This window comes from Dipodomys merriami, unplaced genomic scaffold (assembly GCF_024711535.1).
Source record: "Dipodomys merriami isolate MVZ:Mamm:240054 unplaced genomic scaffold, mDipMer1.0.p SCAF_28, whole genome shotgun sequence".
Taxonomy (NCBI): domain Eukaryota; kingdom Metazoa; phylum Chordata; class Mammalia; order Rodentia; family Heteromyidae; genus Dipodomys; species Dipodomys merriami.
Window position 1 is genome coordinate 10,262,753 of NW_027204270.1, and position 25,321 is coordinate 10,288,073.

The following is a 25,321-nucleotide window of genomic DNA, read 5'->3' on the forward strand; positions in this document are numbered from 1 at the left end:
TATATTCAGAAGACTCTCCTCTGAGACAGAAATTAAAGCAAAAGCAGCACTCCCTAACGTCAACAAGGGATTTCCCAGGAGAGGATGAATCTTTAGAACAAAAGACCTCCCTGTGAATTCCAATTAATCCAGCCCATATAGAGGGTCCCTGTATTATTTATTAAGGTAAAACCATAACCTGCTGGGCACTGGTGGTTCACACCTGGAATCCCAACCACTCATGAAGTTAGGATTTAAACATCATCATTCAAAGACAGCCCACACAGAAAAGTCCATGAGACTCTTATTTACAGTTAACCACCCAAAAGCCAGAAGCAGAGCTGTGAGTCAAGTGGGAGAGCACCAGCCTTGAGCAAAAGAGCTTAGGGACAGCTCCCAGGCCCTGAGTTCAAGTCCTAGAACTGGCATAAAAACAAAGCCCTACTGTAAACTCAGGTCAATCTGACTCCCAGACTCATATCCTTACCACAGCTACATGGCACTGCCTCCTAAATACTATCAATAAAAAGCTATTCAGCAAGAGCATAGGAGAAAGTCATTTAAAAGGAGAAAGGAGGGAGGAAGAGGAGGGGAGAAATTACCAAAGAAATACCAATTCTTTGTTGACTAGTGTCAAAAATAGAAACATTCAAATTAGTTAGCATATATGAAAAGCAGTACTTAACACATGGCTAGCATTTTGATAAATGCTATTCCCTTCCTTAGGGACAAAGACTATCTAGACAAAGTAGAAAAATGCTGTCTTAGATTTGGGCTTTTGAAGAAAAAAAACAGAAATATAACAACCACAACAAAAATTCACATTCTCTTGTTGAAAAACTATCCCGTAGACAACTTGTGGGTGTGAACAGGATGGAAAAACTGTTAGAAAACAAGGGAAGAGGTGACATTGTCAAAAAAGAAATGTACTCATTACCTGACATATGACTGTAACCCCTCTGTGTATGTCACTTTTATAATAACTATTAAAAATTATGATAAAACAGCTGGGCACTGGTGGCTCACACCTGTAATCCCAATTACTCAGGAGGCTGAGATCTGAGGATCATTGTTCAAAGCCAGCCCAAGCAGGAAAGTAGTCCATGAAACTCTTATCTCCAATTAACTACTAGAAAACAGGAAGTGGCACTGTGGCTCAAGTGGTAGAGCACTTGCCTTGAGCTGAAGAGCTCAGGGACAGCACCCAGAGTTCAAGCCTCACAACTGACAAAAAAAAAAAAAAGATAAAAAAAAAGTAAAAATGGGGGGGCAGGGGGAGGAAGGGAAGGGGAAACAAAGGAGGAGGCGACAATGCTTGATAAGAAATGTACTCATTATCTTGCCCATCTAATTGTAATCCCTCTGTACAGTATTTTCACAATAAAAAAAAACAAAAGAAAAAAATAAAGTAAAAATAATTATCCCATAAATTAAAAAAAAAAAAAAAAAAAAAAAGAACCCTGAATTAGGGCAGCTACATTATTCAGGGCTGGAAGTGTAGCTCAGTATAGAGCAGTACTACCTTAGCATATGAAGCTCTGGGTTTGATCCCCAGTACCACAAAAAAAAAAAAAATACTCATTAGTTCTGTTTCAATCAAAAACAAGAACACAACACCTACTTCTCCAAAAGGTTTAAAAGTAAAAACTACCCATATACTCATTAGATCATTCAACTGCAAGGCTTGCTTTTTATTTACTTTACAAAGGTAAGATATTTTTTGTAATTAAAAATAAAAGCAAAAAAGATTCTAGGTACTTAATGTTCAGGTGGATTATATGTAAAAGTCTCTGGTTAAAAAAAAAAACAAAAACCCTCCCAATTCAAACCTCTTCCTGTTTTTTAACTCCGAGTGTTTACTTTCACATCTGCTGCAAAAGATAAAAGCAACAATGGGGACATCAGCCACATGACTGTGCCCTACCAATCCGGAAATTAAACTGTGAAGTAGACTTGCTGTGAAATGGGTCTTGAGAATACTCTCATGGGGCTTAAAGATGTTGTAGTATAAACCCCAAAGACAAAGATCAGCACTCAACAAAATCATATGCTTTCTATATAGTATATATTTATATAAACTAATCATATAGTCACACATATTTAAGCAGAAAAGGTACCAGTCAAGATGTAAAAATTATTCTTCTTAACTAAAGATTATATTCCTTCATATCTATAAAGTTTTGTTGTTTTTATTTTTTTTATTTATTTATTTATTTTTGCTGGTCGTGGGGCCTGATCTATGGGCCTGGGTGCTCTTCAGCTCAAGCTAGCACTCTACCACTTGAGCCACAATGCCACTTCTGGCTTTTTCTGCTTATTTGGTGCTTCGGAATCAAACCCAGGGCCTCATGCATGCAAGGCAAGCACTCTACCACTGAGCCAGCCCGTTTTTACATTTTTAGTTGTTTGTAGGGCTTGATCTCAGGGCTTGGGCACTGTCCCTGAACTCTTTTGCTCAAGGTTAGTGCTCTACCACTTTTGAGCCACATTTCTGGTTTTCTGGTGGTTAAGAGTTTTCTGGGGGTAAGAGTTTTACAGCATTTTCTGCAGCTGGCTCTGAATTGCAATCCTCACATCTCAGCCTCATGAATAGCTAGGGTTCCAGGCGTGAGTGAGCCCAGCTAATTGACATTTATTGACTATATGTGACAGGCAATTGCATTGCTTTTGCTTATAATTACTATGTATTATCTGCAATGTCAGTATTGTCTTTTTTTTTTTTTTTTTTTTTTTTTGTCCGTTATGGGGCTTAAAACTCTGGGCCTGTGCACGGTCCCTTAGCTCTTCAGCTCAAGGCTAGTACTCTACCACTTGAGCCACAGCCCCACTTCTGGTTTTCTGGTGGTTAATTGGAGATAAGTGTCTCAAGGACTTTCTTGCCCAGGCTGGCTTTGAACTATGATCCTCAGATCTCAGCCTCCTGAATAGCTAGATTTATGGTATGAGTTACTGGCACCCGGCAGTATTATCACTTTATAGAAGAGGAAACTGAGACAAAGAAAGGTCTTTTCACAAGATCACAATTGTGTATGTATGTGTGTGTGTGTCTACCACTTCAACCACAATAGCAGGTCTGGCCTTATCTGAATAGTTTATTGGAGATAAGAGTCTCCTGGACTTTCCTGCCCAGGCCAGCTTTGAATTATGATCCTCAGATGCCAGTCTCCTAAGTAGCCAGGATTACAGGTGTGAGCCACTGGCACTGAGCAAGATCACAATTTTTTCTTATTGTTATTGTAAAGGTGATATGCAGAGGGCTTAGTTATATAAGTCAGGTAATGAGTACATTTCTTTTTGAACAGTGTCATCTCTTTCCTCATTTTCTCCGTTTTTCCTTCCTGACTGCTCCCCCTCCCCCAAGATCACAATTAGTAAGGAATCATTGGCTTTGACAGAAAAAGGCATAGATTTGAATCTCGCGTTCCCCTCTTGCTGCTCATGAACATATTGATTGAGCAAAGGTTAGCAGGAAAGAATGCAGCTTTGAAGCCAATTTTTAGTTGCTAGTTGTATAAGTTTGGACAAGTTAGTTAACATTGAACCCACTACCTAAAATATACAATGGGATAGCAGGGGAGCATAGCTACTTTTTATACTATTGACAAAAAATTCCCTTCTATCAAGGAAAGTCTTTTCAACTGAGTTGGCACTTTGGGGAAGGAGGCATATGAGCAATAAAGAAGGAAGGAGAGGGGCTGGGAATGTGGCTTAGCATGATTCCTCAGCACCGCACAAACAGAAAAATCCAGAAGTAGAGCTGTAGTTCAAGGGGTAGAGTGCTAGCATTGAACAAAGCAGCTCAGGGACAGTGCCCAGACCTTCAGCCAAGCCCCAGGACTGGCAACAAAAAAAAAAAAAAAAAAAAAGAAAAGAAAAAGAAAAAGGAAGGAGACACCCACCTAGCCAGCCAGATCAGCTGAATCAACCCCAATGGAGTGATAGGTGTAATAGTTGACAGCCCTCACATCCATCATTGGAGGCTATCTCAAAGGCTGCCCACAACAAAAGTCACAATGCTCACAAATAAATAAATAAATAAATAAAAACAATTTTGAGCCCTTGTTCTTTTGCTACCAGATATATTCTCTAGTTACTCAGTCATTCAAATCAATGTCAGTCTTTCTAATCTTACAAAATACTAGAAGGAACATGTGAATTACTGAAAGTGTATCATTAAACAATGTTTATTAACAGTCATATTAGACATAATACATCTAATAAGAATAAGTCAACAAAAATACTATCTGGAGAAAAATAATTATTGAGGAGATCTTGCTAAGTAGATAGATATCGACCTTTTCTACTTGGTTATATAGTTACTGTCTTTATTTTATTTTATTTTTTTTGGGTCCGGTCATGGGGCCTGAACTCTGGGCCTGGGCGCTGTCCCTCAGCTCTTCAGCTCAAGGCAAGCACTCAACCACTTGAGCCACAGTGCCACTTCTGGCTTTTTTCTTTTTTTGCTTCTGTGGTGCTGAGGAATCGAACCCAAGCGCTCTACCACTGACCCACCTTCCCAGTCCCTAGTTACTGTCTTTAGAAGATGGGGAGCAGTTAATAAAATATTAGTCTTTTATATTAAAATTAAATAAGTTAATAAATTTCAAAGAGTACATAGCAATTTAGAGGAAATACCACTCTGTTGCCGTTAAGAAATAAAAGACTGCTGAGTGTTAATGGTTCATGCCTATAATCCTAGCTACTCAGGAGGCTGAGATCTGAGGATCGAGGTTCAAAGCCAGCCCGGGCAGGAAAGTCCGTGAGACTCTTATCTCCAATAAACCACTCGAAGGAAGTGGTGCTGTGGCTCAAGCAGTAGATCGCTCACCTTGAGCTGAAGAGCTGAGGGACAGTGCCCAGGCCCAGAGTTCAAGCCCCACGACCGACCAAAAAAAAAAAAAAAAAAGAAAGAAAAGAAAAAGAAAAGAAATGAAAGATTAATGATTAAAGTTACTGTCACATACCTAACAATGCAAATAAAAAAGTACATCACCAAAAAAGTAAACCAAAATGCCTTAACAAAGCACCAACTAAATGCCAATATCATTCTCATTTTGATTATGTTCCACTATCAAATAATTTTTTGTTGTTGTTGTTGGTCATGGGGCTTGAAATCTGGGCCTGAATGCTGTTCCTCAGCTCTACAGCTCAAGGCTAACTCCCTACCACTTGAGCCACCACCCCACTTCTGATTTTCTGAGTGATTTATTGGAGATAAGAGTCTCACGGACTTTCCTGCTCGGTCTGGTTTTGATTCTCCATCCTCAGATTTCAGCCTCCTGAGTATCTAGGATTACGGCATGAGCCACCAGCACCCGGCTCAAATAAATTTAACTTGTTAGTCTAACTATATACAAGATATACCAGATCTAGCAATAATTCAGGACTGCCTACATAATATAGTAGGAAATGACACCCATTACCTTTCTTTTCTTCCCTGATTTACTTCACTTGTAACCCTCAAAGATTAATGGAAGCTAAAACCAATGGTAATTGAAGGATAGGATATTTATGATGCCAAAATATCACCTCAAGCACAAAAACATAACTTTACCAGAGAAATCTGGTGGTTACCACTCTAGGTAATACTAATGCAGGACAGCCTGACATTATGAACTTCCTGATATGGAACAAAATAAAATACAATGTCATCTATGATATACTCTTGCCAAAAATGTTTCAACTTAGGCTAATCAGAGTTATAGAAATAACTTTTAGTTTACAGGAAAGAAAGCAGATAGGAGAACAAATTAAATCCTTGAGGGAACAATCCGATGAATCCAGAATAGAACATTTTACTAATCAACTGGCACCAGGACACATCAAAGTTAATGACAATTAAAGGAGGTAAGTACTTTTCTAGATTAAAGGAAGCAAAAGATATAAACAAATATTTAAACAAAAAAAAAAAACCTTGAAAAATCTAAACTTGAGTCAGATAATGGTTGGTATTATGGAAATATTGTTAATTTTCTTAAGAACTTAACCATGTATTAGGACTACATAGTTTTTTTTTATTCTTAGGCACTATATACCAAACTGTTTTGGCAGTAAACTATCATGGTATTTTCAACCTTACTTTCCAAGACAATATCATATACATCAAGAGAAAGAAAGAAGGAACCAGAAACAGCAAAATCAGAGTCTTAAATCTTAATGATCTAGGAATTTTTGCTAAAACCACTCTATACATTTTATAAGTCTAGAAAATCTCTGCATTGGATAAGATAGGAAGGGCAGTAAAAAGTACACTGATACTCTGCTTTCTAGAAGTGGCCAATCTCATTGGGGAGTACCAGTTTTTTTTGTTGTTTTGTTTTGTTTTGTTTTGTTTTGGGTCCGGTTGTGGGGCCTGAACTCTGGGTCTGGGCACTGTCCCTCAGCTCTTCAGCTCAAGGCTCGCACTCTACCACTTGAGCCACAGCGCCACTTCCAGCTTTTTTTCATTTTGCTATGTGGTGCTGAGGAATCGAACCCAGGGCCTCTGGCATGCAAGGCAAGCGCTCTACCACTGAGCCACCTTCCCAGCCCGGGAGTACCAGTTTTATATGACAAATCTGGCCTATAATAAATACTACAAGAGTGCAGAAGACACCAATAAACCTTCAAAATATCATTGAAATATCTAATCTTATTCTTGGCTTCTTATTCTCTTTCCACTAAGTACTTCTCCTTTAGTTTAATTACTTGGCAACAACTGACTGATTATTTTCTAGCTAACAAATCTAGCTGGATACTATCTAAACATAAAATGCATGCTTTGCCTATCTGGAACACCAGAGCATGATTTTAAAAATAAAATACTATTTACATTTCCATTGGAAAACCCACTGACACTATGTGGGTTTTCTTGCCTCCCAAAGCAATTGTGTTATTTTAAGTGTTGAGGATACCAGAAAGCTTGAAGATTTAAAAATAACCTAACAAAGAGCTCATTCCATCTCCAGATGGAAAGAAATTACTCTAAAGACATATGTAGGAGGACCCATATACAATATCATATGATACTATGTGAAAGGCTTATATAATTACATAATACCATCAAGATAGGCAAGACTGCAGGTAGTAAGGAAGCAACAGTATCAATTTACTGAATCTCTAAAAAAGAAAAGAAATAGCAAGTAGGTGGGAGAAAAAAAAACTGAAGAAAGCCTTCACTTTAAGCTGCCTTCCATGTATCCCTAAGTCATCCTGAAATGGTTGGCAGGTATTGGGGCTTAAATCCTTGGCACTCATGACAGTTCTCCCTGTGTCCATATGGCCAAAAATGGGGAAAGGAGGGGTGAGCTCAGAGAAGAGTAAGATGAGAGTGAATTTCAACAATCGCTATCAAGTTTATTACCAAGGTATAACACTCTTGACTTGAACATATATAGAATCACAAATTGGCAAATTAAAATACAGCCTTGACACAATTAAAATAACATTGTATGTATGTGTGTGTGTATGTGTCTTAATGTATCCTTTTTTTTTTTTTCATTTCCTTCAGTTACTTTTTGTTTATGTGGTACTGAGGAACTGAACCCAGGGCTTCATGCATGCTAGGTGAGTACTCTACCACTAAGCCATACTCCCAGCCCTTAATGTATCTTTAAAATAGCAGAGAATAGCCAGGCACCAGTGGCTCACGCCTGTAATCCTAGCTACTCGGGAGGCTGAGATCTGAGAATTGCAATTTGAAGCCAGCCTGGGCAAAGAAGGTCCATGAGACTCTTATCTCCAATAAACTACTCAGATAAAGCTTGAAGTAGCTCTGTGGTTCAGGTGGTAGAGTGCTTGCCTTGAGCACAAAGAGGCTCAAAGACAGTGCCCAGACCTTGAGTTTAAGCCCCAGGACCAGAAAATATAAAATTTTAAAAATTATATATATATATATATATACATATATATGTATGTATATATATATACATATATATGTATGTGTGTATATATATATATATATATATATATATATATATATATATATATATATATATATCAGAAAAGTCAGACATTCCATCTCCAATCAACTAACAAAAAGCCAGGCTTGGCTCAAGTGGTAGAGTGTCAACCATGAGCAAGAAAGCTGAGAGATGAAGTCCCCCTGAGTACAAGCCTCAATTCAGCCTCTCCCACACACACAAAAGGAAATTGAGATATTACTTCCCCTATTAATATACTATTAAATAATAGAATTATAGATATCTATTTAGTAGACATAGAATAGACAATAAATATTACTAAGTTTTTACTGTTTCTTCCAATCTAATTGAAAACTGTTTCCTATCAATTCCATCTTGCCCCATCCTACCCACTCTGATAAGATCAGTTTAAGCTTACCTAAGTCCCACTTTACATAATCTCTACAAACAAAGATTATCTTCATTAGGAGTCAAGAATGGTAGGAGAGGGCCTGTTAATTGGATGGAAGTACCCCCAAAGAATCCTTGGCCATGAAAGGGGAAGAGGAACAATTCAATAAACAATCACAGTTTATTTAAATTGAAAACAATTGGCCTGCATAAACACAATAATAAAATAATAAATAATAAAATGAGCATGATGCCAGAATTTCTATGTACAAAGGACTTTAAGAGGTAATCTGATTGTAGAAAGAGACTATTTGTACATCAAGCTCTCAATTTCTCTACTCAGACTTCATGTTTCCTTTGAGTTTTGGGGGGAGGCTGATGAAAATTAATAGGTAGAATTATTTTGGCCATATATACTATGTGCTTTTTTTTTCCTCTAAAGTTCAAAAATCTAGCTGGGTCCAATCCCATTTAAATAAAAAATAATTAGCAAAAAAATAGTGTAGACAGACTTTCATCATATTCAAATTTGCCCACTAAACTTTCCTAAAACTAACAGATGAAGCATCAGTAAGCTAGTTCTAAGTGAAATCAGCACTACATGCAATATACTAAAGTTCTCTTTTCTACTGCCTCCAGTTTCTGAATACTACTCAATGCTATAGCTTTCCCTTTATCCTTCTCACTGTGTATTCATTAAATTACAGCAGAATAAACCAAAATACTAATTAAACCCAGTATATACACCAGAGTATTTGTTATATTGCATTTTGTCAAACACACCATGAACTGCTCATAAAAAGAACTCATAGTAAGCCACCCATGACATATCAATAAACCCAAAAAAATAACAAAAAGTACATATATTTAGCATCCAGCTCCCTAGCCAAAAGCTATCTATTATAAATGCAATGAAGCTATTACCTTCCAGTAATTCTTTGTAAATAAGGCCTGTAACTGATCTATAAAGATGACTCTTTTAAAGCTCTCAACTTCGGGGGCTTTATGGAGAAGAAAAGCAAAATTGGGGCTGGGAATGTGGCTTAGTGGTGAGTGCCTGCCTCACAAGCATGTAGCTCTGGGTTCGTTTCTTCAGTACCTCATGAACAGAAAAAGGTGGAAGTGGCGCTGTGGCTCAAGTGGTAGAGTGCTAGCCTTGAGCAAAAGAAGCTCAGGGACAGTGCCAGGCCCTGAGTTCAACCTCCAGGAAAAGAAAGAAAGAAAGAAAGGAAAGAAAGGAAAGAAAGAAAGAAAGAAAGAAAGAAAGAAAGAAAGAAAGAAAGAAAGAAAGAAAGAAAGAAAGAAAGAAAAAGGAAGGAAGGAAGGAAGGAAGGAAGGAAGGAAGGAAGGAAGGAAGGAAGGAAGGAAGGAAGGAAGGAAGAAAGGAAGGAAGAAAGGAAGGAAGAAAGAAAGAAAGAGCCGGGCGCTGGTGGCTCACGCCTGTAATCCTAGCTACTCAGGAGGCTGAGATCTGAGGATCGCGGTTCAAAGCCAGCCCGGGCAGGAGAGACCGTGAGACTCCTATCTCCAATAAACCACCAGAAAACCGGAAGTGGCGCTGTAGCTCAAGTGGTAGAGCGCTCGCCTTGAGCTGAAGAGCTGAGGGACAGCGCCCAGGCCCAGAGTTCAAGCCCCACGGCCGACAAAAAAAAAAAAAGAAAGAAAGAAAGAAAGGAAGGGAGGAAGAAAGAAAGAAAGAAAGGAAGGAAGGAAGAGCAAAATTGTTCAAAACAAAAAGGTACTTAATATTTGCTGTTGTTTAGTTCACGAAGTATTATATGTTCAAGCCAATTGCAAAGGAGGAAAAAGTCCTTTAGAGGTAGTAGAAATTTTACATCTAATTTTTTTTTTTTTTTTGCCAGTCCTGAGGCTTGAACTCAGGGCCTGGGCACTGTCCTTGAGCTTCTTTTGTTCAAGGCTAGCACTCTACCACTTGAGCCACAGCATCTCTTCCAGCTTTTTCTGTTTATATAGTACTGAGGAATCGAACCCAGGGTTTCATGATTGCTAGGCAAACACTCTACACTGAGCCACATTCCTATCCCATCACATCTGAATTTTTTTTTTTTTTTGTCGGTCATAGGGCTTGAACTCTGAGCCTGGGCGCTGTCCCTCAGCTCTTCAGCTCAAGGCGAGCACTCTACCACTTGAGCTACAGCGCCGCTTCTGGTTTTCTGGTGGTTTATTGGAGATAGGAGTCTCACGGTCTCTCCTGCCCGGGCTGGCTTTGAACCGCGATCCTCAGATCTCAGCCTCCTGAGTAGCTAGGATTACAGGCGTGAGCCACCAGCGCCCGGCACATCTGAATTTAATAGGAAAATCTGAATATTTATTTGACTAATCATGAACTTGATAAGACTCTTGGAGGGCTGGGAAGGTAGCTCAGTGGTAGAGCGCTTGCCTTGCATGCATGAGGCCCTGGGTTTGATTCCTCAGCACACATAAGCAAAAAAGAAAAAAAAAAGCCAGAAGTGGCACTGTGGCTCAAGTGGTAGAGCGCTAGCCTTGAGCTGAAGAGCTGAGGGTCAGTGCCCAGGCCCAGAGTTCAGGCCCCACAACTGGACCCAAAAAAAAAAAAAAGACTCTTGGAAAAATACTGTGGCAACAAAAAAAAAATACTGTGACAGCACTGTCCTGCTTCTTAGAGAATGAGGAAATAGGCTGTGATCTAAATGTTGGACTGAGCCAGACACCAGTGGTCATGCCTGTAATCCTAGCTACTCAGGAGGCTGAGATCTGAGGATCACAGTTTGAAAGCCAGTCCAAGCAGGAAAGTCCATGAGACTCTTATTTCCAATTAATCACCAGAAAACCAGAAGTGGCACTGTGGCTCTAGTGGTAAACCCCTAGCCTTGAGCTGAAAAGCTGAGGGACAGTGCCTAGGACCAGAGTTCAAGCCCTATTACAAAAAAACAAAACAAAACACTGGTATTGCCATCAAAAAGTAAAAATAAAAAAAGAAGCAAAAACTATCACTGAAATCAAAAATTACAGATTATGTATTTTAGATCCCAATTTGATGACAAGTATATCAAATTACTAGAATCCTGTATTATTTAGAAAGTGTTCCTACAGGGCTGGGAAGGTGGCTCAGTGGTAGAGTGCTTGCCTTGCATGCATGAGGCCCTGGGTTCGATTCCTCAGTACCACATAAGCAAAAAGAAAAAAGCCAGAAGTGGCGCTGTGGCTCAAGTGGTAGAGCGCTAGCCTTGAGCTGAAGAGCTGAGGGACAGCGCCCAGGCCCAGAGTTCAGGCCCCACGACTGGACCCCCCCCCAAAAAAAAAAACAAAAACAAGAAAGTGTTCCTACAAGCTTAATTGAAGTTTTCTTAGAAATAGAAAGAAAGAAACCAAATAGCATCTTAAACATGCTATCTCTCATAGTATGAATCTGTTTAAAGTTATGACCATAAAGACATGTGAATCAGGCACTGGTGGCTCATGCCTGTAATACTAGCTACTAAGAAGGCTGAGAGCTGAGGATCTTATTTCAAAGTCATCCCAGGCAGGAAAGTCCATTAGACTTCAAGTGCTATGGCCAAAACACACCAAAAAAAAAGAATAAGAAGTGAAGCTGGGCACCACTGGTTCATACCTGTAATCCTAGAGATTCAGGAGGCTGAAATCTGAAAATTGCAGTTCAAAGCCAACCAGGCCAGGAAAGTCCATGACACTCTTATCTCCAAATAACCACCAGAAAACCAGAAGTGGTGCTTGTGACTCAAAGTGGTAGAGCACTAGCCTTCAGCAAAAAGCTCAGGGACAGCACCCAGGCCCTGAGTTCAAGCCCCATGACTGACAAAAAAGAAAAAGAATAGGGGGTGACATTGATAAAGATGGATTGTATTCATAAACTGCTTTGTACAACTACTTAGAATATTTAAAAAGAAAAGAATATATTGGCACCGAGCACCAGTGGCTTACACCTCTAAACCTAGTTACTCAGGAGGCTGAGATCTGAGGATCAGGGTTGAAAGACAGTCCAGGCAGACAAATCTTATGAGACTCTTGTCTCTAATTAACCAGCAAAAAGGCAAAAGTGGAGATGTGGCTCAAGTAGTACAGTGACAGCCTTGGGTGGAAAAAGACAAGTGAGATCACAAGGCCCTGAGTTCAAAGGCAAGTACCAGCACAAAAACAAGAACATATTGGCACCAGGCATAGTAGCACAAATCGTAATCCCAGAACTCAGAAGAGTGAGGTAAGAAGATTATGTATGCATCAAGGCAGTCTGGGCTATAAAGAAATAATATATTAGTATTTAGAGCTCAAAGTCAGAATGCAAGCAAAGATTTATGTAAAAGACCTCCATCTATTAGTAGAGAGCTGGTTTCCAAGCATTAGAGTTTTTAGCTTTGTGTAGAAAAGAAACCTAAAAGGTTTTCTTACTCTACCATTAGCTGCTAAGGGTTGCACACATTGATGGCACATTAGAACTTAAATCCTGTTTACAAACATCAGTTAAAGAAAACTCAACTGGCTGGCCATATTAATGAAGCCCAAAGAAAATTCAAAACAAAATAAAACAATAAATCCATCAAGTTCCTTCCACATAGGGTACACACTTCAAATTACCCATTTTATGAATGATGGAAGGAAACAGCAAACAGAACAGCAAAGCATGTATTACTGAGCACCTCTGTTTGGAGAATATAAAATAGAGAAAAAAAAGTACAGTGGAAAAGAAAAAGAATGATAAAGGTGAAAAGGTAGATTGGTCCATATTGTGTAATAAAAAATGTCTTGAAAGTAAGTTATTTAACACTGATAAAAGATTGAATTGTGGTGAGGCCTAAAGATTAAGCCCTAAATTCAATTATATAGAAGCGGGGAGGGTATAGTTTTTTGGGTTTTCTTTTTTCTTTTTTTTTTTTTTTTTTTTGGTTGTGGGTCTTGAACTCCAGGCCTGGGCGCTGTCCCTCTCTTCAGCTCAAGGCGAGCACTCTACCACTTGAGCCACAGTGCCACTTCTGGTTTTCCGGTAGTTTATTGGAGATGAGAGTCTCACAGACTTTCCTGCCCGAGCTAGCTTTGAACCTCCATCCTCAGATCTCTGCCTTCTGAGTAGCTAGGATTATAGGCATGAGCCACCAGCGCCCAGCTGAAGTATAGTTTTGTTAGTAGATGAATCGGAAGGTTGGTGTGCTGAACTTGAGTTAAGTGAGTTTACTCTGTGTGTGTGTGTCAGTACTGGTGCTTGAACTTACTGTGTGTGTGTGTGTGTTTGTGTCAGTACTGGTGCTTGAACTTAGGACCTGGGTGCTTTTGTGCTTAATGCTAGTGATATATCACTTGAGCCACAGCTCCTCTTCTGGTCTTTTTGGTGCTTAATTGGACATAAGGGTATCACAGACTTTTCTGCTTGGGCTGGCTTTGGATCATAACCCTCAGATCTCAGCCTCCTGAGTAGCTAGGATTACAGGCATGAGCCACTGGCACCTGGCTTGAGTTTACTTTTTAATAGTGGCAAAACTCATGGCTCTTGTGTCTCTAGGGATATTAATAACGGGTATCTTTACCTTAATTATAATCTTCTTGTAGATAACAATGTGCATCAGCACTTTGATTTCAAAGCAATCTGACGATTTTTCTTTGTAGTGCTGGGGATCAAACCCAGAGCTTCACATAAGCTAGGCAAAGCACTCTACCACTGAGCTACATCCACAGATTTATATCCGTTTTTAAATTTGCCTTTTATTGCTTACTGTGTGCTAGAATAGTAACAGCCTCCGGCACCAATTCATAAAAACCACATATATGGTAATAAATGTATTGTCTTCGATCGACAGAAAAGGAAAATCATGGGAGCATCACATTTCCTCAAAAAGGGTTCATTCTACACTAACAAAATTGCAATGTGAATTTCATAATGAATATTATGCTTCGTTTAAAGGCTCAGCTTTAAAAAAAAATGCCAGTGCTGACAATACACAAAACAGTAATGAGCAACAAGCACTGAGTATTGCATATAAATTCACTACAATAGAAAGTATAAATTCACTACAATAATACCCAAGACACAAGACATAACCATTTCTTGCAATTTTCCCTAAAACACAAGGAACAAAATAGCAGCTGTGAAATCACAGACTACTAAAAAAAGCTCAGTGTCTTAAAAAAAAGAAAAAGAATTAAAACTATCTTTTAATCAGCAACAAATGCCCTCCCTCCTCCTCCCCCCCAAAAAATCGACGCCTCCACAGAGTAGTCTTTTATGGGAGGGTACACAGTTGGAGAAACACCAGGATGACAGTCACTATCATGTGGCCAGAAACCAATCCTCCAGCAATTTGGTGCACGTGAGATCACTTTCTCTCTAACCACCCCCCCCGCCGCCCCAAGAATGTCTATTCTTGGGGAGAAAGACCCTGTTTGGGCAAAGCCTCCCCGGGAATATCGGCCTGGTGACGACATTGCGAGGCCAGCCCGGCTCCAGGCTCCGCACAGGTACAGCGGCCCCGCCAGCCAGGGACATCTTTCCAAGCCGACAGATGCGCGAACTGCAAAAGGAGGTCACGACGCTGAGATGGCTTTAACCCTTCGCTCGCGGGGAACCGTGAAGATTAAGGGGGACAGGCACTGAGTGTGGGGCTGGGGAGATTTTTTTTTTTTTAATGATGCAGGTGACTATGGCGGGAAGGCCTTGAAGAGCAGCTTGACTCCCTCCACCCTCAGATCTGCCTGACTTCTTCCAAACAGCCCTAGCTCGCTGCTCGCGGGGAGGGGGAGATGCCAGCCGCAGCTGCGCCCCAACACCTCTCGCCCTCTGAAACCTGCAATTCCCTCTACCTGGATTCCAGGCAAAGCTCCCGGGCAGTGACAGGCCGGAGGGGCCGGGCGGCAGAGACACCCGGCGCCTAACTTTGAAACGCTGCCCCCCGTGCACCCCACCCCACCTCAGTCCTCACCAGCTCCCCGCCGCCGCCCGCCCGCCCCGGGCTCCTCAGGCCGCATCCCGGCTCCGGCCCTCAGCGCCCGGCGTGCACACGGGACCCCCTCCGCTGCTAGCGGAGCCCGCGCGACCCGCCTGGGGCCTGCAGGGGGGCTGGAGACAAAGAAGCTGTGGCGCCGCCGCGGTCGCCGGGACCGTCCCCTCGGGGACAGCGCCGCGCCCCCTCCCGCCCCGGCTCGCGCGCCGCGGTCGCCGCCGCCGCCGCGTCTCGCCTCACCGGTAGCTCACGGCCCGGGCTCCCGCGCCTGCCCGCTGATACAGTCGAACGAACAAAGGCAGGAGGCGGGCGCTGGCGTCCGAAGCTCGGGCCCTCGGTGGCTCGCTGGCCCGCCGGCGGCTCGCTGCTTGACTAAACCTACAGGCGAAGGGAGGGAGGGAGCGAGCGAGAGAGCGAGCCAGCTGCAGCCCAGGCGCGCGCCCTCCCGCCTTTCCTCCGAGAGGCGAGGCCGCCCGGCCCGCAGCCCGCCCGCCCGCGCACGCCCCTCCCCCTCTATTCGCCACAACATTGTAGTAAATTTCTATTGGACGGCGCGGGAGGGAAGGAGGGGGCCTGGCTCGCGGGGCGCCAGCACATTGGCTGAGGCTAAGTTCTGGCTCTTCAGGTCTTCTTTTCCCCCTCCCCCCTCCCCCCCTCCGGTAAGGACAGGGGAGGGTAAGGAAAAGGAGGAGGGGGAGGCGAGGGGCCTAGCCGCTGTGCGCATGCGCAAATCCGAGTCTAGAACCCTAGTCCAGGTATTCCTGGCTCCAGCAGCACCCTCCTGGGGAATAAGAAGTGTCCAGTGCCCTGAAAACAAGCGAAACATTCCTGCCGGTGGAGGACAGGGGAGTGGCTGAGATCTGGAAATCACAGGGAAAAAGGAGCTCACATACCCCAGTGGACTGCCTCATGTACCCAGTAAGCTCTGGTGAGTCACCTAGATTCTCTGGATTTCAGTTTTCCCATCGATTAGCTTGACCATCTCTAAAGTGCCTTTCCAACCCTGACATTCGATAAGATTTTACTTCTCTTGGCAGCCCTGATAAGGCCCGAAATGGAACCTAAGAATTAAGAACTCGCCAAGATTTCATCTGCCTTTTCTGCATTTCATATTCTTCTAATTCTTCTCTGGTGGAATTCACCTTCCAAGGTGAATTTGGTATGGCCCTGATAATTGCACTAATGTTGTACTTATTTCCCTGCAGAAGTTTCAGAGGGCTTCATCACCCATCACACTTCCTGCTAGACTGGTCTGGGCCGGAGTCCCACAGAGCAGGAAGACAGCTCTGTTTAAAGCACGATATCCAGAAAGTAAAATACGTTGTGGTATTACATTTTAGAGATGAGCAGAGACTTGCACATGTCAGCTAGACTGTCTCAGCCTTGGGAGGCAGGCTGCCTGGATTCAAGGCTCAATCTCTGCCCTCCCTAGTTGTTGGGCCTTCTCTGTTCCTCAGTTTCTCACCCTATTCATTTAAGAGAATAATAGTTCCCACCTCACAGAGTTACTGCAAGAATTATTAATCATATATTAACTAAACTATGTAAAGGGCTTAGCACAGTGCCTATCACTTAGTAATAAGTGTTATTACTGTTTGGAGACTAGAATATCAACTGAGAGGTGTGCAACTGGCTGATGTAATAACATTTGCTAAGCATTCAATTGTTGGGTCTGAGCCGGGCATATTATATAAAACTTGTTTTAAACATCATACAACTCCTTCAAGACCAAAGATTTTAGCTAAAACAGCCTCCATTTGTACACCTTTACCTTGCTTTAATCATCAAACTTTTCTCAGCATTTACCCTTACCTGACTTTCTATTTTTGTGTGTTCCCAGTACAAGAGCTTGAACTCAGGGTCCTGGGCACCATCCCTTAGCTTTTTCACTGAAGACTGGTGCTCTACCACTTGAGCTCCATTCTGACTTTCTGGTGGTTAACTGGAGATAATGTTGTATAAACATTAAACCATAACCCTCTTTTTTTTTTGGGGGGGTCAGTTGTGGGCCCTGAACTCTGGGCCTGGGCACTGTCCCTCAGCTCTTCAGCTCAAGACTAGCACTTTACCACATGAGCCATAACATCACTTCTGGCTTTTTCTGCTTATGTGGTGCTGAGGAATTGAACCCAGGGCCTCATGCATGTAAGGCAAGCACTCTACCACTGAGCCACCTTCCCAGCCCAATCTCTGCCTCTTTAAGTGGTTAGGATTATAGGTATCAGCCACTGGCTTCTGTCTATTTATTCCTTTATTTATTTATTTATTGGCTCTCTCAACTAAATTATTGTAATCTAGATCCTAGAGACCAACCAGCTCATGACGGGGACTTTATCCCTTTTGTTCATCTCCCAAAAGCATGAACATATTCAATATTTGTTTGATAGGCAAATGGATTGTCTATTTTCCCTGTTTTCTAATAGGGAAAATGAGGCTTAGTAAATTCAGGTAACTTTAGCCAGGGTCATTCTGTATACTAGAGGCGAAGCACATGTTCATAAACACTCTGATCCCAACTTCCAGTTCTCAAGTTCAGCTGTGCTTTTGATTCAGGGAGTGCTAGTCCTACCACTTCTGTTCCTCAAAGACATCCTTCACCTGTTAGGAAAATCTGGTATCATGAAGGATGAATACTGGAGATCAGTCCCCAGACAGCACACCACTTCCACCACCAAATCCAGATTCATGAAAAGTAACATTCTCTGTGCCTTGAAGTGCTGGCCAATGGCAAATATTTGAAGATTCTTGGTAGATACACAGAATTTGTAGTATTTAATAATTATCCTAATTGTCACCCTGAAAATAAGTGGAGATAATAAGGCTGACAGAGAGTTAGACAAAAGCAGATGTAAATCACTGTTAGCTTGACAATGTCATGCAATGTCATATTAAAATCTGTTGGTCTAAGTTTTGTAAATCCTGGATTCCAGTGCTAGATTTTAATTCTTAGCCTGGGGATGAAAGGGCTTTGTAAACTAAAGTACTATCCACACATGAGTTGTTGGGTTTTTTTTAATAAATTACTCATCATTACCTGTTAGGCAAAGTGTCCTATCTCTGAGCATAGCTGGGTCCATCCCATATTGGAAACTGCAGATACAAATAACATCCACTCTGAAGGCAGAGAAACTATCCTTACTCCTAAGTCCCATCTGCCAAACCAGACATCCAGTCCCAGCTCACCCTGTAGAGGCTGCTTTGGGTACCAATCACCATCTCTGAGACTAATTTCCTAAGCGGAAATGGCTCAGCTCCATGCTCACTTGTAGGTGGAGGCTGTGCTGTGCTTCAAGGCTCGGGATGGAGTCTCTAGGGGCCATCTCTATCCCGCCTGCCAGCTGAGCCTGCCACTTCCTCCTCCACCACTCCTCAGGGTCCTTCCTAGGGAATACAGGCCCCATTAGCTGCCTATTAGCCCCTGGAGGGGTCAAGGACACTAAGCAGAAGGAAGTTTAAAAAAAGAGAGAAAGAAAGAAGAAAGAAAGAAAGAAAGAAAGAAAGAAAGAAAGAAAGAAAGAAAGAAAGAAAGAAGAAAGATAGAAAGAGAGGAAAGAAAAAAAGACAGCATGAAAGGATCTTAAGCCTTCCCCTTCACAATCTGAGCTCCAGCAAAAGCAAACACCAGCTGCAAGAAAGAGTATAAAATTAAGTGGTAAAATTAGGTGGTAATCCAGTGGAGTGAACCAGGGAAGGTAGATGAGACCTCTGATGACCTGGAAGAAATGAGATTGGAAGAGAGAAGGGTCAGGGAGGGGGAGTTAGAGTGTAAACTGTACCCAAATCTGGGACAGAAGCAGATTAGGGACACAGCTGGCCTGAAGTCCCAGTGATAGGGCTCATGGAAAACATTTGTTGTGGTGAGCAGCAAGCAATGAAGAGGGCTTTTAAAAGCTGGGCCCATCTACAGAGTGTTCTGAATAGTCACTTCAGAATAAAACCAATCCTGGCACCAAAAGCACATGAAGAGTAGAGCCTTCCTTTCTGCCCATGGTCATAAAATTGCCAAATGGTAAATCAAACAAGCTATATAGCAGGATGGGAATTACTGCTCAGACAGTGGAATATCTTTCTAGGGGATTGTTTTTTATTAGGAGTACTTGAATTATTCATAGAGATTTTTAGAAAATGTAGTTAAGTAAGAATATAGTTAAGTAAAAATATAAACCACCATAAAGTCACCAATCAGGGAAAATTACCATCAAGCCAGTGCCAGTGGCTTACTACTCAGGAGTCAGATCTGAGGATCTCCATTTGAAGTCAACCCAAGCAGAAAAATCTGAGAAATTCTTATCTCCATTTAACCAGTAAAATGACAAAAGTGGAGGTGTGACTCAAGTGGTAGAGTGGAAAAATCTAAGTGAGAGTCAAGTCCCAATACCAACCCCAACTCCACCCCTACACACACAAAAGCAACATAAGGCAGACATCTGCATCATCATTTTTAACAAAACTATCAAGTAATTGTCTGTAATAGTTAACCCTCTTATTGGATGGCTAGGTTGTTTACCATTTTTCTCTCTTAACAATGGTTCTTAACAAATGTCCTTTATCTAAATTAGATAATAAAGGTTAAAACTAAGCTGGGCACCAGTGTCTCACACTTATAATCGTAGCTACTCAGGAGGCTGAGATCTGAGGATCATGGTTCAAAGCCAGCCCAGGCTGGCTTGGAGACTCTTATCTCCAATAAACCACCAGAAAACTATAAGTGGCACTGTGGCTCAAGTGGTAGAGTGCTCGCCTTGAGCTAAAGAACTCAGACAGCATCCAGGCCCAGAGTTCAAGCTTGCTTTGCAAGCACAGTAACTGCCGGGTCTGGGGCTTAGGCTTAGGTTTGCCTAGAATGCACAGTACCCTGGGTTCAATCCCCAGCACCACACATGCGTGTGCTAAACATACTAACAAGTGCATTTATGAAGTTTTTGCTATGTGTTGAGCCCAAGTCCTTTATGATACATTATCACACTCAGCTTCATAGCAACCCTGGAAAGTATTATGAGCCTCAGGTACCCATGAAGAAACTACAGCTTAGGCTGTCAGGTGATCAGCTCCGTGACGCCAGTAGCCTCTATTACGTATGGTTTTCATATCCCTTTCAGGAAAGCAGCTTAGAAATTATATAAATGAACAATGCCAACATCCCCAGGGAGAGACTGTTGTGACTGCTGTTGATGGTAGTCGTGGGACATCTACAGAAGGTAGGTGGGACATCTACAGAAGGAAGCAAGGATCAGACCTCCCGTTACCCTCTCAAGCCTATTCTCTCACCAGCTGGAGGGAGCCTGTGACCCTGATCCAACAAAGCCTCCAGCTTACCCAAGCTTAACCCACTAAATCTCCCTCCCTAGGGCAAGGAACATTCTCAGGTCCTAGAGGGTTTCCCAAGAAACAGAGAGGTTGGCACCACCTACAAGCTGAGGCCCTTTTTTTTTTTTTTTTTTTTTTTGTCGGTCATGGGGCTTGAACTCTGGGCCTGGGCGTTGTCCCTCAGCTCTTCAGCTCAAGGCGAGCGCTCTACCACTTGAGCTACAGCGCCACTTCCGGTTTTCTGGTGGTTTATTGGAGATAGGAGTCTCACGGTCTCTCCTGCCCGGGCTGGCTTTGAACCGCGATCCTCAGATCTCAGCCTCCTGAGTAGCTAGGATTACAGGCGTGAGCCACCAGCGCCCGGCTGAGGCCCTTTTAAAACTGGTAAAGTCGGCTCCTACCTAGGAAAGGAACAGGACAAGCTACAGGACAACAGGACAACTCACTCCCAGTGAGTGACCCAGCCATCATCAGGCTTATTTCCAGGCCTCACAGGGGCTGAGAGCACGGTAGCAGGGGAAGAAGGAAATCACAAGAGACTACAAGTAAGTCGTAAACTTTAGTCTGCCATAAATCTCTGTGATTCTGGGCTGGTCACTTATACAGAGTGATTTGGCACAGCTCAAACATGAAGCCATGTCTTCTAACCTTTACAACAGGATTCTATCACTGCCTTTTTCCAAGTCCAGCTATCCTTGCTCTACAGAACTGGAGGCCTGACTAAAATCTGCAGCCATAAAAACCTAGGAATATCTGAGCTGGAAGAAACCCTAGAGAAGATTTGTTAATAAAAAATAGTAACAATTACCAGGTGCTGGTAGCTCATATCTGTAATCCTAGTTACCCAGGAGGCTGATAGCCAGTTCAAACCCAGCCTGGGCAGAATAGGTCCCATGAGACTCATCTCCAATTAACCACTCAAAAACTGGAAGTGATACTCTAGCTCAAAGTGGTAGAGCACTAGCTTTGAGCAGAAGAGCTCCAGGACAGCACACAAGCCCTGAGTTCAAGCCCTACAACTGACAAAAATAATAACAATAACAACTTAGCCAGGTGCCAGTGACTCACATCTGTAATCCAAGCAATACAGGAGGCTGAGATCTGAGGATCCAGGTTCAAAGCCAGCCTGGCCAGAAAAGCCCTCCAGACTCCAACTGCAATTACTGTAGCTAGCAAAAAGTGGGACTGGAGGCATAACTGAAGTGATAGAGCACCAGCCATGAGCACAGGAAAGCTCCAGGCCCTGAGTTCAAGTGCCAGTACTAGCATGCATACACACACACACACACACACACAACAGTAACAACTGAAGCTAGGAGTGGAATTTCATGTTCATGGTAGAGTACTTGTGTGAGGCCCTAGGTTTAATTCCCAGACAAAATAGAAAAAAAAAAAATCAAAGACTAGACGGTTAAAATAATAGGATTTTTTTGGGGGGGGTCCGGTTGTGGGGCCTGAACTCTGGGCCTGGGCGTTGTCCCTCAGCTCTTCAGCTCAAGGCTAGTGCTCTACCACTTGAGCTACAGCACCACTTCCAGCTTTTTTCTTATGTGGTGCTGAGGAATCGAACCCAGGGCCTCAGGCATGCAAGGCAAGCACTCTACCACTGAGCCAACTTCCCAGCCAATAATAGGATTTATTTATGTTCTTATATTTCTGGAGCCTAGAAACCCAAGATCAGGATGGCAGCATGGTCAGGTTCTGGTGAGGGCTTCCTTCCTATCCTGCAGACAGCCACCTTCTTGCTGTGTCCTCCCAGGAAAGGCCCTTCCTTCCTCCCCCAACCTGGTGTTTAAGACATTTGAACGCAGGGCTTTGAGTTTACGAGGCAAGAGTTCTATTTGGGCTATCCCCCTAGCTCATTGCTTATTGTTTTAGTCTCTCAATGATCTTCCTATTTCCACTTCTCACATAGGTAGGATTACTGTCTAGCTGAGATTACAGATGAGAACCACACCAAGTCCTCCCCACTTCCTTCTTTTGAGATAGGGTCTCTCTAAATGGTATATGCTGGCCTGGAGCCGTATCTAGTCCAAGATGGCCTTGATTTTATATCTTCCTATCTCAGCCTACTGAGCAGAGAGATTACAGATTACAGGCATGTGCCACCGTGTGCAGCCCTGAATCAGATTTTTATTTTAAGTCTGTTATCAACCAAGCAGAAAGAATCCATGTCTCAAGCCATGTTTGTAATCCTAGCTACTCAAGAGGCTGAGATCTGAGGATCATGGTTTGAAGCCAGCCTGGGCAGGAAAGTCTGTGAAATTCTTACCTCTAATTAACTACCAAAAAGCCAGAATGGAGCTACGGCTCAGGTGGTAGAACACTAGCCTTGAGCAGAAAAGGTCAGGAACAGTGTGTAGGCCCTGAGTTCAAGCCCCAGGACCACATCCTCTAGACCTGGCCTGTGCAATGGGGTCTCCAGCACCCCTTGGGGTCTCCAGCACCCCTTGGGGACCTATTTATAGTTTCCAAATTTTCCCTGAGCAGAAACACTTTTTGATGCTTATTATTAATGTCATCTTTCTGATGCCTGATTGCATCTCACAATAAACCCTACAGTGTGTGTGTACAAATATTTTTTTTGGGGGGGGGGGTCTGGTCGTGGGGCCTGAACTCTGGGCCTGGGCGCTGTCCCTCAGCTCTTCAGCTCAAGGCTACCACTTGAGCCACAGCGCCACTTCTGGCTTTTTTCTTATATGGTGCTGAGGAATCGAACCCAGGACCTTGAGCATGCAAGGCAAGTGCTCTACCACTGAGCCACCTTCCCAGCCCCTGTGTACAAATATTTTTAACATTAGCTTCTTGCCCCATTTAGGAACTAAATCAGCGAAGTAAAGTAACTTGCCCGTGGTCACACAGCTAGGAAGAAACATAGTTAAGAAACTTTGTGCTTCTGAATTTAGAACTCAATCCCTTGCCCATCATACTGTTCCATCTTTCTTCCCAAGTGAAGCCAAGCAGGCAGCCTTATCTCTGCTTGACAGATGAGAAAGCTGAGGGCTGGCAAGAAGGACTGACGTGCCAAGCTCACCCAGCAAGTCAGCAGCTAAGCAGGGACTGAGGCCAGAATCCAGTGTTATTTCCTCCACCCACAGTAGCTGAATCCAGAGCATCAGAACATGTCCCTGCCCACTGAACATTTGGAAACCCTACAGCAAGCTCCCCTAGGGTTGAGGGCAGCCCCTTGACCCTACTTTACAAGATACTGTCCCGGGCAAACAGCAGCTGAACTGCTGACCCACGTGCCCCTAGCTCTGGGCACCTCTGTCATAGTATCCCTAAGTAAGGGGCTCAGAACTAGGAAAGGGACAGTTCTAGGGAATCTGCTGTGGGCTGGACCCCAGCTGGAGAGCATAGCTCTCTGTTGTGATTTCTGCTCAAAGACAAAAACCTGGGTAGTGTGGGCCTAAGTGCTAATTACCAATAATGACATAATTAAGTGTTGTGGGCCCAACAGCTCCAACTAGAAATTCTGCATAGCTCAGGCTCTGGAACAAAAGATTGAGCACTCCAACTGAAACTGATGCCAGGCAGAACATATCAGAAGCGAAAGGGCCTCCAGGTTGACCCAGCCAATGTATTATTTGGCAAATGGGGAGGTTGATGAGCACTCACTTTTTCCTTACAATTCATGCTCTCTCATCCAGTTCTTTATTGAGAATCTACTGTGTGTGCAATACAGTGCTAACCCCAGAGAGGCAAAGAGGCTTCTTTTACTCATTAATTCCCTCCACACACATTAACTAAGCACCTACTATGTGCTGTACACATTGTTCCAGATGGAAATGATTGAATACTGAATAAGACAGGAAGCCATCACCATCATCATCAAGCTTACATTCCAGTACAGGAAGGCAGACAATAAACCATCAATAAAATCTAGTATAGCCCATGCCTGTACTCCTAGGACCTCAGGAGGCTGAAACCTGAAGATCATGGTTCAAAGCCAGCCTAGGCAGGAAAGTTCAGGATCACCAATAAACTACTAATAAAAGCCAAAAGTGACACTGTGGCTCAAGTAAATATATTGAATAGTCCAATAGTCATAAATGCTATTGAGAAAAACAAGCAGCGAAGACAAGAGAGTGCTGAGATTTAGGAAGGGTATTACAATTTTAACTAGCATAGTCAAAAATTACTTTTGAAAAAAAAAGTTATATTTACATAAAAATCTAAAGAGATGAAGCAATTAACCTAGAAGGTATTTGTAGATGGCAGTCTTCTAGACCAAAGGGCCAGCGAGTGCAAAGGCCCTGAGGTAGAAGAAGTATGTTGCTAGACAGCCTTGCTTGAGATCATACATCCAGTAAGTTTTTCTCTTTCAGGTTATTTCCTGGCCTCTGCAGGAGTCTTTGAGCCCTCCTAGTTCCTGGATGGCAGTTTCCAAGGAGTTTACAGTCCATCTCTATCCTCTGGGCCTAGGCCTGGGTGGGGCAAGCCTCTTTCTACTTTCTACCTTTCCAAAGGACTTGAAGTGGCAACCAATCAGAAGGAACCACAGAAGGGAAACTGTCTTGGGTGAGGCTAAAGTGTCCCAACCAACTGAAGAGGGAAAAGATGCTGAGGCTTTAAAGCCAGAGGCTTTAAAGCTGGCTTATCTGGTTTCATTTGTTCAATAAGAAACTCTATAAAATCAGGGTGTGGGGGCACATAGCTATAATTCCAGCTGAGGTAGGTAGATCATGAGTTCTAGGCTAGCCTAGGCTACAAGAAAATACCCTATCTCAAAACAAAGAAAGAAGAAGAAGGAGGAGGAGGAGGAGGAGGAGGAGGAGGAGGAGGAGGAGGAGGAGGAGGAGGAGGAGGAGGAGG

At 42.9% G+C, this 25,321-nt stretch overlaps 1 protein-coding gene and 1 long non-coding RNA gene across 18 annotated transcripts in view; one reads left to right on the top strand and one right to left on the bottom strand.

Moving 5' to 3' along the window:
* The window catches only part of Epb41 (erythrocyte membrane protein band 4.1), a 175,232-nt gene that overhangs the window by 138,018 nt on the left and 11,893 nt on the right, over nt 1–25,321 (bottom strand). For 4 of the 17 annotated variants that reach the window (XM_070037450.1, XM_070037451.1, XM_070037449.1 and 1 more), the window contains exon 1: nt 15,440–15,603. The exons of 1 other annotated variant lie outside the window; for it this stretch is intronic. The gene's annotated coding sequence lies outside the window, so the exon portion shown is untranslated. Of the gene's footprint in view, nt 1–15,439; nt 15,608–25,321 lie in introns of those variants that run through there. 12 more of the 17 variants (XM_070037453.1, XM_070037452.1, XM_070037455.1 and 9 more) reach the window with 7 other exon arrangements.
* Nucleotides 15,860–25,245, top strand: LOC138838214 (uncharacterized). The gene is made up of 3 exons (XR_011375573.1): nt 15,860–16,127; nt 20,299–20,397; nt 24,835–25,245. It is a non-coding gene; the product is annotated as an uncharacterized lncRNA (long non-coding RNA).